The sequence below is a fragment of the Lycium ferocissimum genome, unplaced genomic scaffold, assembly GCF_029784015.1.
Source record: "Lycium ferocissimum isolate CSIRO_LF1 unplaced genomic scaffold, AGI_CSIRO_Lferr_CH_V1 ctg298, whole genome shotgun sequence".
Classification (NCBI taxonomy): Eukaryota; Viridiplantae; Streptophyta; class Magnoliopsida; order Solanales; family Solanaceae; genus Lycium; species Lycium ferocissimum.
In genome coordinates, this window is record NW_026725197.1 from 8,657 (window position 1) to 17,670 (window position 9,014).

Sequence of the window (9,014 nt, forward strand, 5' to 3'; positions counted from 1 at the left end):
CCTTCCAGTGTGCATAATGCTCACCAGCAAAGTAGGGAGGTCTGGTAGTGGAATGTCCATCTTGCAGTATTGCTCCAGGGATATGATATCCAGCCATTTGATCTTTTCCTCAAGTGTTGTTAAGCAACTAAGATTGAGTTCAGGCTCTGATACCAATTGAAAGTGCAAGAGGGGAGGTGAATTGTAATTTTTTGTTGAGAGTCGACTATGTATAACACCTAGTCGACTACGGTAAATATAACTGTAAAGTAAATACAGAAAGTAATTGACACACGATATTTATACTGGTTCAGATTCAATGTGAATCCTAGTCCAGTCCCCTTGGGTTGCAAGGGTGATCTCTTCACTTTTTTAATGTGAATCTTTGGTACAAAGGATTGGTTTGAATGGAGCTCCTATGTCTACACTCAACCTCTAGTATTTTTTCTGTTACAAAGTCTCACCAACTGAAAATAACTCTGTCCTCTCTCTTTGTTTACACAGCAACTCTTAATTGAATTACAATGCTTATGAAAAGTAGAGCAAAGACTATGTGTAGGTTGAGACAAAGTGCATTTTGTGCGTCTGAATAAGCCAGTATTTATACATAAGGTGTGAAGTTGCTGTGGCTCTTCTAAGCAGAGAAAGCAACCCAAGAGATTTGATCCTTGGAAAATAGGAAGATTGGGGATCCTTATTTTCCAAGAATAAATCAAGAGCTTTGATGATGATTGATCTTTTCCTTGCGTCCCTGGACAGATCAATACTTGATTATCTCCCTTCCTTTAACGTTTCCTTGATTTGCTGATTGATACTTGATTATCTCCTTCCTTTAACGTTTCCTTGATTTGCCTTTAACTGATTTCCTTTCCTTGTGCAATGGGTCTCGTGGTACTTGATTTGCGAGTGATAGTTTCCTTTTAGTGACGCCTTCCTCATTAATGCAGATACCAAGCTGGCTTGGTCTATCCATGGGACCATGGGCCGAACTAGCGCAGTGTGTTAATTTCTCGGGCCTTGAGTATTTTCCCTGCATAGTAACATAAGTTGTCATCATTAAAATCTTAACACTAACAGCATCGACGTCTTTACTTTAGCTGGCCATGAAGGTGCTTCTTCCTTTCAATGTTTCATTTTACCTTTCTCAATGTTAAATCACTACTTGTGATGCTTGTGTAAGTTATTGCTGCCAATATGGTGAGAACAGACCGGTCCTTGTCTGGAACACATCTTGTTTGTGATGTTAGCAGGGATCAAGAAGCTTGTTCTCAGGTATTGTTCACCGTATATATTCTCTTTTGTTAGTGATCTTGATATTGCCTTTAACATTAACTGATGGATGCTAAAGTTATATGCCTTCATTTTATTGAACTGTAATGGGCTAGATTTATCGGCTATCTGCAGTGTACTTATTGCAGATTGATTAAATCTTATAGAATCCTGACCTATTCATTCATATTTCCTACTTGGTGGAACTATCCAATCTTATAGGGTGATTTGACGAAAGCTAGATGATTTTTTTTTTTTCGCAAGCTACTTGCCTCAAGGAGATGATATTTGATTAGTGAAAGCAATTTGTATTGTGCTTCGAAGCAAAATTCTTCAGTATATACTCTTCCTGAGCATAAAGATAGACTAACACAAGTTTATTAACTCAAAAAAGGGGAAAATAAGGAGTATGCTTATCATATTATACCAAAAGTGGAAGATTCTAAGGGCAAAGTTGAATTACCAAAATGTTCATCAAAAGTTAAAGGACTATTTTACCTTTTCAAAACCAAATTAACTATTCTATGTTAATATACAAAAATGTAATTTCATATTATTATTTTTGGTTTTGAAAACCAGAATTTAGTTGAAAAATATAATTCAAAGTAATAATACTTTAATGCTTCATAAACTCATAACAATAAATTCAAAGGGGTTAGTTTTCTTCTACATTTATTCTACAAAAACGTTTAGATTAGCTCTTCACACTAGTTAAATTAGAAATATACAAATATTGATCCATTCCGATGGCCTTTGGGCTTCTACGACGGAGGTAGTTATACACTATTGAACATTTATTCCTTTACATTCAAGATTGTAACTTTTAAAAGTGTAATGAATATGGCATAATGAAAAAAACGTTACTCATCGTAACACGAATTAATTCATCTGTCAAAGAATGTAACGCCCCGTTAGGCCGCGATCGTGAGTTCATCGCGATTCGTGTCCCCTAAACCGTCTTTAATCGGTGCAACGTAGTCACGCAGGAAAATTGTCCTATTAAATGAATCCGGAACCATGTTGGAAGGAATTGAAATCTTAAAGGGCCACTGTGGCCCAGAGATGCGTCGTAGCGGGCTGATGGACAGCCATGGCGCTACCGCCACAGCCGCCTTCCCCACCGCCATAGCGGTGAGTCAACTTTTTCAAGACGCTGCCACAACGGTCTACTTCTCCGCCATAGCATGACCGCTGCGGCGGACATACAGTCCGCCACGGTGGACAACGCAAAATCTTTCCTAGTATTTAAACTCCATTTTCTTAAAACCCTAAATCTAGCCGCCACCTTGGGCATTTGGAGAGCAAAGTCCATGGTTCCTTGGAGAAGGTAACCCTCCTATCTCGTTTACTTCATCTCCCTTTCCATTTAATGTTCCATTTCACTAAAAGTTCTTCTTCTAAAGCTAATAAAAATGGAAGTCTTAAATTTTCAAGTCTAGACGATAAAATGGAATTTCTAAGCTTAAACCCTAGTCATTCTTGAAAGAATCCCTCAAGGTCTTACTCTAGGAATATAAACCAACCTCTATTTTCTAATCTTTCCTCTATTTTGTAAATTGGTCTCAACTTTAGTTCTTGAAATTGGGTTTTTATAAGAGGAATAATTTTAATAATCACTTAGGTGACTTAGTCAACAATAAGACCCAAATTATTAGTTCGTGAAAATTTAGGAAATCTAGTTGAGAATAAATTCCAATCCTTCCTTTGCAAGAGCCCAAAGCTTGAATAAATTTCTAGATTATTGACCCTTGTTCTTTTGGGTTCCTTGACATTCCAAGGCCCTCTGTTGCGGGTCACGGTTCAGAAATGTGAAGTTGAAGGTCAACGGGATGTTCGTGGCACCTGCTCGGCCTTGAGGTCGGTTACGGTTTACTTGTGTAGACTCCAGTCAGTATTTCATAACTATGTAATAGAAAGTAATGGAGAAAGCATGCCTAGGTCTTCGGACAAGAAGTTGGGATGGTTATTTTGGGTTAGTATTTGTACTTAAGATTGTAGCTGAATTAGGAGGCATCATGTGCACCTTCGGGTAAGCGGTTGGGGTGAAATTCTTAGGTTGGTACTGTTGATTCTGACTTGTCGCCTTGTTGTGTTCTATGTGATATTGTGGCCTTATGTGTTCGGGCCTGTTAGTACTCTAGGAATTCTGCTTAGCGATTAATAGAGGATTTGGAGGATTCTATGCATTATGGGAGACTAATTGGAAGGAGAGGAAAGTTATGATATTGATGTGTATTATTGTTGTGATATGTGTCCATGTGTGGCATGAACATTCATTCATTTATCCATGTTGTCATCATTGTCATGCATCTGCTCATTGGCTCTTATATATACTAGTATAGGTACCTGCGCGACGCGCGGATTGTAAAGAAAAAAGAGTTGAGAGAGAAAATAGAAACATAAGTATATAAACCATGTGTGATATATTACAGAATTTTTATTCTCATTTTTCGGATCATTGTTATTACAGACTAACATTTTGTATGATTCATGTAGTTGTTGCATACAGTTTTTTAATACTTCAGGAGCCAATATCACTATAAGTCGATACACCACAAACCTGTCGATTATTGTAGAGGTATTTAAAAAACGAAGGAATCGTCATTGAAATCGCTTATTTTACAACCATGTTACTAAACTGAACACTTGATCTCCACCTAATTTATGATAGTGAATAACCTCTGGTAAGTAATAAAATTTAGAAAGAAAAAATCATTCAAAAAAACACTTTAACTTCATAAGCGCAAATCATATCTTTACCTTTATGAGCTATGATTCTCTGAGAAGAACTTATCATCCCTTTATTTCACAAAGACAAATCAAGAAAAAATAGAGACACAGAAAGCAGAATAATAACCAAAAATTCCAAAAATAAAAGTAAAAACAACACACTAATCATAATTCATATCAAAGTCTCACAATTAATCTCATTATTAATGTATCAACAAATAATAAACTACTTACTCTTCTCTTTTTTTTTTTTCTCTTTCTCTTTTTTTTTGACTACTTACTCTTCAAAAAACTCAAATGACAAAATTTAAGAACAAAAATCCCAAGCACAGGCCTAATTTTTAGAATTGAAATAGCTAATTTTTGTACTTTCAATATCTATTTGATCATATGTGATAAAATATAATGAAGCTAAATAGATCAACTCCTAATATTAATTAAGAATTGGATTGCTTGAGTATGTGGTTTATTTGATTCATGATCACTTATATAGTAACGTGAAATCGTATAAAACGGAAGTTTATCAAACCAAATAAAGATAACATTGCGTAACTACTTTATTTACATGCATTCATGAACAAAACCTCTATTCCGAGATGTTGTGTGGTTATTGGACCACACATCCTTAACATTCACAATAGTGTTATTTCCATGTATACTACTCCTATTTACATATTGACAGAAGGTAATTCCCTATATTAAAACAACATCATGTTGATAATAAGCCTCGTTGTTGCAGTACTGTTTGACCAAAAAGTTGGTACCTGTGGAGATTATTAGTTAGTCAGAGCCCGAGAGGAGTAATAGCAATGGAGTCAAATTAGTCAATTGTAATTGACATACTTTTTTTGATATTTTGTTTTCGGTAGAGCTTTAAAAAAAAAGCAGTAGTTTCACATTAATTGGCATGCTTCAAAAATTCCTGTGCGAACAAAGTTGTGAGAATACACAAATATAGTTGCATAGGATTAGTTGCTAGATTGGGCTGAAAGTGACAGCAGATAGAAGTAGAAGTTTAGGTACAGAAGTGACACAAAATTCATAATTTTAATACGTACATGTATTTACATTTTGATGAAGCTTGCTAAATATGTATAAATCATTTTCTTCCAAGAATTTGTAAAGTGCTTCCTCACTGTTGGTTCAGTTTAAATTCTCAAGGAACTGAATATTTAGCGCTCCTATTCTACACTCTGATGTATCACAGATTCTCTAGATAACAACATAAGATCAAAGGAGAATAGTTTACCACTTTGTTTTATGATTAAACTAAATATAAACTTTGCGTGTCGCCTGATATATGTTTCCAGTGGAAGAAGAAACCTGCACAGACAGATTCAAAGGTTGGAATTTTTATTGTTCTAAGACAAAGCCTTGAAAAAAAGGTTGGAATATTTTCAGCTAGATGTTCACTGTTATTTAATATGATAAGACAAATTGAATAGGTTAAATGGGAAATGGAGGGAAAAAAAAGTGGAGGGAAAAATACGTTGAAATAAGCATTTGTCCCTCAGTGGAAAGAATTAGATTCTCACTCAGCTAGATGTTAAATGTTATTTAATATGATCATGTGGTAGTGTAAGTTCGTTTTTACGGGCACCTACCACAAATAGAAAGGCTATACATTTTCGTTTTCAGATTAAAAAATGGAAACTTCTTCTTTATCTGCACTTCTTAAAACTCTCGTGTGATAAACATATTATAATGCAATATCTATACGTAAACAATCAAAATTACTCTCTCTCAGCTAGATGTTCAATGTTATTTAATATGATCATGTTTCTGGTTTTCTGTTACTGTTTCAAAGTATTTTGCAGTTCGATTTCTTAACAATTTTACGGGCACCTACCACAAATAGAAACTCTTTCAGATTAAAAAATGGAAACCCCACCAGAAACATATGCTATGCAATATCTATACGTAAACAATCAAAATTACTCTCTTTTAATTCAAAAGGGTATCAAATATGATTGTGAGACGTTGAAGTAAACAAACTCGTTATCAACGAAATAAAACAACAATAAGATTACTATAAACAGAGACCAATATTTCAAAAATGATCAAACAAACCTTGATCTGGCATTCAAAACAGGGCGATGGATTTTTGGGCAGGTGACATCTCCTCAATGTGAAGAAGCTAAGGGGAAAAAAGTGAAAGCCAATAAAAGAGTGATACTCGCCAAAAGTCTGAGATGATGAACACACACACACAAACATGTGATTACCACAATATAAGATGAAACTTGAAACAGAGAAGATGAAACAAAACATACCAGCATAAGTACCGGTAATATATATCCGCAACTAAAAAGGTTGAAGAAAGACTGTAACTAAATCAAGAAGAAAAGAAAGCAATCCATTAGATTGTGTGGTTGGAGGAAATCCATTCCAGTCTGCACTACTACTCTTTGCTGTTAATATTTCAAATAAAAATCAAAGTGAAACCACAATAAATGAAGACTCTTTTAGAAATAAACAAAACGAAAAAAGGAAAGACAGTCGAACATGAACGAATTGCAAAAACTTGCAAAAATTAGAAGTAGAAAGGATAATAAGAGAATCGAAATCAAAGCGAAAAAGGAACCAACAATTGCACAGAAAAAGACGTAGCAGATTACCCACATCAGATAAATAAGACACTCAGAACACAACGAAATAAAGGTAGATGAGCGTGATCTACTGAAAATCGACTAATTTGGTCTCCTAAACATAGGGTGTGAGATTTAATTCCTTCACACTTTAAGAATCATAATTCATATCAAAGTTATACAGTTGTAAAACTACGTATAAATTTACCCGTCATTTCTTTTCCCCGGAAAAGTAAAGCCTTATGCTGCCTCTAGAAAAAATGACTGCCAATCTTCCACCCTCTTTATAAATAAAAGAAATAATAAACACAAGATACATAAAGCTGATTTTTCCAACATGAAGCGTTTATGAAATTTTTGTCCATTCACTTGACGAAGTTTGCATGACCAAAAAAATGAGGCAGTACGGAGCCTCTAGGTGGGTCAAAGTTCAAGGAATCCCCTTGAAAGCAAGTAATTCAAGTCAAAGAAATGTACGATAAAATAACTTTATAATTTTTTTGGCAGTGCTCTCAGGAAAGGAAGGTTTATCTTCCTTGCCTATTCGTCATCACGATTCTTGCCTCTGTATCTGCGTACAAATACTGAGACATGGTTGATTCCTGTGCAGGTTTACTACTACTGGTAAACAATCAGGAAGATTCGTATCAAATAGCAGGAGAAAAAAAATATGCACTTGCCATGATTTCCAAATTCCGAAGTGTTGTTCGTGGTGCCAGAGTTACTGTGAGGATCAAGGGCCTGATTATGTAAGCATCCTACATGATGGGAAAATTAATCTGAATTAACAAAATATAAAGAACTGATGCTACAGTATGTCAAAAGTTGTTCTATCTATACCTTAGTTGAAGTTGCGTTATTTGATGTTTGTGGCAGGTTTGTTACTCCCAATATCTGGAAAATATGTTGATTTGTTATGGAAACTGATGTTAATTGAGAAGTACTAACATAGAGAAAGTAGAACTGTGTTTCACACGATCTTTCAGTTTCTGTAAGTTGCTTTGTCAAAGTAAAACACATGTTTTTTTCCATTAGAGGCAGTTCTTTAATTTACAAAATAACTTCTCCTAATGCTTGGCAACGTGGCTGAAAGAGGTTAAATCATGGATATGAGTAACCAATTAATTAATTGAAAAAAGATGCTTATATACTTATTGTATTTGTTTGACAATATGCACGGTTATGTACAGTTTTTTCCAAGAAGTTATCAATTTAAAATTGAGAAGTTTTTTTAGTTAGAAAAGTAGTTTATTTTGTCCTTGGCTTTTAATAATAGATAGATTGGGATAGGGTTGCGCCACAACACTGACTGGGATCGGGTTGCGCGTTCCACAACACTGAATATTGGATCGGGTTGTGCGCCACAGTAGGTACATGGCCTTAGCGTTCCCCCATAGGTCATGACTGTCAGAGCGTAGACATCATTTGCCCGAAGCGTGTGTGTATCATTGCATTGCATTTGCATACATATCACATTCTCATATTGTTGGTGTGTTTTGATATTGGCATATTAATGATGTTCTAAGCTGGATAGTGATTATTGTGGCTATGTTCCGGATTTTTGGGATTTGGGGTGAGCTGTTGGGATAGGTACCGCTGTTACAATTTTTGGACCTTATTTGATGCTTGGGTTATCTGTTGGCGTGTTAATGGTTATGAAGTAAGTAGACTGGACTTGAGACTTTGGCTTAGTCTTAACTTCTAGGTAGTGAGGGAAGCATGACCTTAAGTGTGCCCTAGTGATGTCTTGATTGGTTGATTGTGACGGTGCAGCTAGATTTGTGTTAGAAGGAGTAGTAGTACGTGAATGGGAGTTGAGTTGTGCATCCTATGGGTGAAGGTAGTGTTCCTTAGCGTTAGTTTTGTGGCGAAAGTTAAGGTAGTGTCTGTGAGTGTTAGATGGCGGCGAGGCCTACTTTTGGTTGGTCCGTTTGTATTGAAGCTTGCTTTATTATGGTTGGTGTGGGTAGATTATTCCTTAGGGAGTGTGGGTGTAACGGTATGATGTTAGAGTTGATTTAGTTGGTTGTTCTGGTGCTTTAGGAGAATGGTGGAGTTTCCCTTTCCCCCCTTGCTATCTGTTATTTGCCTAACTTGCTGCCTATCATACTTATCCATTGTTATTTATTGTTGTTATGATTTCCTAATTGTTATCGGCCTATGATAGTTACCAGTACGAGTGTTGTACTGATACTATACTTACTACACCTTTTTTTGGGTGTAGATCTGTTTTAGGTTTAGTTCGTGGAATTCTAGCCCGCGGATTGGTCAGGACTATCTTGAAGACTCTGTTATCTCATTCCAATAGGGTTGTTCCGATTACTTTTGTTTTATTGTATTTAAAATTCAGTTTTACTCAAGTCTTAGAAGGTCTTGTACTAGTCCAAATCAGATTTTGGGAAAATGTTGTAAAGACTTGTATACATTTTATATTCTATTAATGGGAAA

General features: G+C 35.5%; 1 long non-coding RNA gene across 1 annotated transcript; it reads left to right on the forward strand.

The window, feature by feature from the left end:
- The first annotated feature begins 1,063 nt into the window (after positions 1-1,063).
- On the forward strand, positions 1,064-9,014 carry LOC132043894 (uncharacterized). The gene is made up of 3 exons (XR_009411949.1): positions 1,064-1,263; positions 3,053-3,135; positions 8,791-9,014. It is a non-coding gene; the product is annotated as an uncharacterized LOC132043894 (long non-coding RNA).